Source organism: Pteropus medius, unplaced genomic scaffold, assembly GCF_902729225.1.
Source record: "Pteropus medius unplaced genomic scaffold, Ma_sr-lr_union100, whole genome shotgun sequence".
In the NCBI taxonomy this organism is placed as follows: domain Eukaryota; kingdom Metazoa; phylum Chordata; class Mammalia; order Chiroptera; family Pteropodidae; genus Pteropus; species Pteropus medius.
The window spans coordinates 1,568-6,128 of NW_024355392.1; the positions used below are offsets into that span (position 1 = coordinate 1,568).

At 37.4% G+C, this 4,561-nt stretch overlaps 1 pseudogene; it reads right to left on the reverse strand.

Moving 5' to 3' along the window:
• Positions 1 to 2,798: 2,798 nt before the first annotated feature.
• On the reverse strand, positions 2,799 to 3,863 carry LOC120599580 (putative gustatory receptor clone PTE01; annotated as a pseudogene).
• Between the last annotated feature and the right edge of the window lie 698 nt (positions 3,864 to 4,561).

Genomic DNA, 4,561 nt, shown 5'->3' on the forward strand with positions numbered 1-4,561 from the left:
TTTATAATTACTTGTCCTGTTGATGATAGCTATCTGACAGGTGTGAGATGTCATCTCATTGTGGTTTTGATTTGCATTTCTCTAATAGCTGGCAATGCTGAGCATCTTTTCAAATCTTTGTTGGCCATTTGTATGTCCTCTAGGACATACATAGTGTCTGTTCAAGTCCTCAGCCAATTTTTTGATTAGATCATTTGTTTTTTGTTGTTATTGAGTTGTATGAGTTCTTTGTATATTTTTGATATTAGGCTCTCATCAGCAATGTTGCTTCCAAAAATATTTTCCCATTCAGATGGTTTTTCATGTACCTTGTTGATCATTTCTTTTTCTGAGCAGAAGCTTTGTAGTTTGATGTAGGCCCATTCATTAATTTTAGTTTCTACTTCCCTTGCCTTTGAGGTCAAATTCATAAAATCCTCTTTAAGTTCTAGGTCCTTGAGTTTTGTTTATATGTTTTCTTCAATTCATTTTATAGTTTCAAGTCTTATATTCAGGTTCTTATTCCATTTTCAATTAATTTTGGTGTTTGGTGAAAGACCCTGGATGTCTTTTAAACTAAAGCTACATAAGTTTCAGATGCAGAGGTGCCTCTTCATCAGATCTGGAGTAGGAGCTGAACATTTGCATATAAGCTCCCAGATGATGCAGACATACTGGTCCAGGGCCCAGTGAGGGAGTTGGAAAAAAAAGAGACTAAATGATGAAAAGTTTTATAGACCTTGGCAAAGAGTTCAGATTTTAGTTTAGAAGTAACACAAAATGACTGGAAGTTTTTAGGTACAGAAGTCACAAGTTCTGATGACACCTAAAAAATCGATCTGGCTTCTATGAAAAGGGAGACACAGGGAATATTTGGAAGTCATTTACAACACTCTTGCAAGAGCAAAATGTTTATATGAGCTGTTTTTGAAGAATAGTGAAAGCAAATTATATAACTAAGACAGTGTTGTTCAGATAATTTAATTGCTTGGATATGGGGTAAAGGAGAAATGAAACTACAATGACAAGATTCTATGGAGGTTGGGGAAGCTAGTGACCTAGAAAAGATTAAATTTCAATTTCTGAGAATCTGAGCAGCTGCATGCTAGTGGATTTTGACAGTGGAAACAAGAAGAAAGTTAATAGCGTGTCTGCTAGCCTGCAGTGAAAGGTCTTTCTACCATTTGGTGTCTCCTATCTGTGTATCTCTTTATTATAATGAACAAGCCTTGGAATATTCCTCAGTTCATCAGGAACCTGCTCTTTCCAGAAGACCAGGAGCATCCTTACTGTTAAACACTGATTGTCCCTGAGCTCAATGCCTCCAAAACCTAATGAACAGAGAAATCAGAGGACTCGGATCAAACTTGTACCCAAAATCAGGGGCAGGCACGTGCTTATGATTGGACCATAGGACCTCTAGAAATTTGAAGATGTTGGCAGAGTACAAATAAATTATCATTCTTAAGACTTATTTATTTATACCCCCTGGGTTTAATATGTTAAAATAAACATTTTTAAGTATAATTCTCAAGTAGATTTGATCTTATTATTTCAAATTCTGCACTTCCTTTCATCAAACATCTCTCAGTCTAGATTTCTAAGTTCATCAACATTTTCTTTGAGGACCTTCAGACAGTCTCTAAATTTCTATACTTCATCTCTTCCCATTGAATTTTCCTATCATTGAGCCCAGTATTGGGTTTGTAATTTATGGAACATTGTTGATAGTTCAAAGAACCACCTTGAAACTGTCTTTAAAATCTTCTCAAAATAATTTTATTACTCCTTGCGAAGCAGACTCAAACAGTGATTGGCATGCATTATGTTTACCAGGCAATGATCTGGAATCTATGCCTGTGGAAGGGCAGATATGTAGTAAGAAATTTGGCCTCACCTAAAGAGAGATATCGGCTTTGTCCTGGGTCCTGAAAAGTAACTTTAAGTCCTTGCAATTTAGTGATATGAGTGACTGATCATTTATGATGTGCTCCATGGACTATACCTGATATTCTGTGCTAATGAGCTGACTCAACTGGGAACTGGCCATGCCAAAAAGACCAAACACATAAAAAAGTGTTGAATCCTTGGACAAACTGATATCAGCGCAAACTTTTGGGAGAGAGGCTACAAACTGTGTTCAATCAAATGGGCGATCATTTAATCACACCTATTCACACAGCCTCAAAATCTCTGGACACTGAAGCTTAGGCAAGCTACCTGATGGGCAATACTCTGAGTACTGTCTCACAGTGTGGCCAGGAGGCTGTACAAGATTTAGGAATGGACAAGGAATGGACAACAAGAAGATTGACATATAAGACCTTTCAAATCTTGCCCTATGTGTTCTTCTTTTCACTAGTTCTAATTCGCTCTAATGAAACTGTCATTATAAGTATAAACTGTCCCAATCTGTGACTCATTGTGATAAGTTATTGAACCTGAAGAATTTCCCTCAGTTTGAATGTTCTAAAAAATTATTCTAAAAAATTACTAAATGTGAGGGAGTCCCTAAACTTGTAGTTAACTGGTCTCAAGTGAGTGTGGCCCTGGGGACTTCTGAGATTGTAGCTGGTGTCTAAAATAAGGAGATCTTGAATGGTCTATTCCCTCAGACTCTGTGGTTTGGCAAACTCTTTAGAGCAAGGACAAGCATTCAGTAAAAAGTAAATCAAAAGAAGTGACATTCATGCATGCAGCATGGAGAAGAATAGAAACCATGAGACAAACAAGGAATGTGACCAAGGGCACAGTTTTCAGTTTACATGTTTGGTTTTGCTGGGTTTTCCAAACACGCTCCAAAAAGAGTTACATGGATATTAAGACCAGAATGTTTTGCTGTGGAGCCTCCCTAGGGCATTCTTAATGTCCCTGTTCCTCAGGCTATAAATGAAGGGGTTCAGCATGGGGGTGACTACAGTGTACATAACTGAGGCCACCACATCATTCCTCGGGGAAGGCAACAATGCCGATCCGAGGTAAACTCCAATGCCTGTTCCTTAGAATAAGCAAACGACTGACAGGTGAGAGCCACAGGTGGAGAAGGCTCTGTACTTCCCACCTTTTGATGGAACTCTCAGAATGGAGGAAACAATTTTATAGTAAGAGACAAAGATTCCTGAGATAGGGAGAAAACCAGAGATAAAGCCAACAAAATACATGACTAGGTTATTGGTGAAGGGGTCAAAGCAGGCAAGACGAAGGAGTTGAGAAGGATCACAGAAGGAATTAGAAATTTTTACATCTTTGAAGCAGGCAAGTTGTAACACTATCAAATTATGAAGCTGAGAGTCCAAAAGGCTGATGAAAAATGACATCAAAACTAAGAAGCGGCAGAAGCATGGGTTCATGATGACTGAGTAGTGCAGAGGGTGGCAGATGGCCACAAACCGGTCGGTCATAAGCCATCGCAGTCAGAAGCATGCCATCCATACATCCAAAAAGGATCAAAAAAGACATCTGAGTCAGGCAGCCCCCATAGAAGATGACTCTGCTGTGAGTTTGGATGTCCATGATCATCTTTGGGACGGTGGTAGAGATAAAACAGATGTCAGCCATGGAAAGGTTGGAGAGAAAGAAGTACATGGGGGTGTGGAGGTGGGAGTCCATGCTGACGGTCAGGATGATGAGCAGATTCCCCAATATAGCAACCAGGGACATGGACAGGAAGAGCCCAAAGAGCAGAGGCTGAAGTTCCAGATCATCTGAGAGTCCCATGAGGAAGAATTCTGAGACACGTGTCAGATTTCGTGGTTCTGTGTAGCTTGGACACCTTTTGAAATGGAAAAGAGGGTTGGAAACAGGAAATAAGTAAATGGTCACACAGAATTGTTTCCATATTTTGGATTCAAGCCATTGACTTGTGAGGTCATATATCCCAGTACCTTGAGCAGTATTTCTCAGTATGACAAATTCTTTCTTCTTAGAATTGTTCTCTTATTTATTTCTATGTTATTTACCTCTTTTTGTACACATTTATTTTAGAGAAATTTGACTGAAGAGTATCAGGGAAACAAGAAAATTAGAGATAACAAATCCATGATCACAGGAAAATATAAAATAAGAATTAACTTTCACTCTTTAAGAAAAATAATTTTAATTTAAAGGAATTAAGAAGTAACTAAATATGCCTTATTTTATTCAAATGCAATGCTAGATAGTCCCTTTATTTAAAATATCTTAAATACCATGTACAAGGCAGGACTGTGTAATCTAGATTCTAAATTCAGTTGAATTTCGTAATCAGAAAATATTATTATGTGATAGTTATCTTTATGAGTTTTATCACTCTTTGGTTTTGTCTTTCCTCCTTCATAGAAATAAGTGCTCAAATATAAGGGTTGTTCTTTAAAATCATTTATTGTGTAATTTCTATTTTGGCCTTAGTGTACTTCGAATTTCGTTATATGTGGTTTAGTTAAGTGAACATAATAATACAGCATCAACGACCATAAAGATGGCATTAGTGTGCAGAGAATCTATCCATGATTAAACAATAATGAAATTTAAGAAACACTTGACATTTTTTATGTCATTTAGGGTAATTTTTATCAATCTCATACAATATTAGTAAAATGTCTGG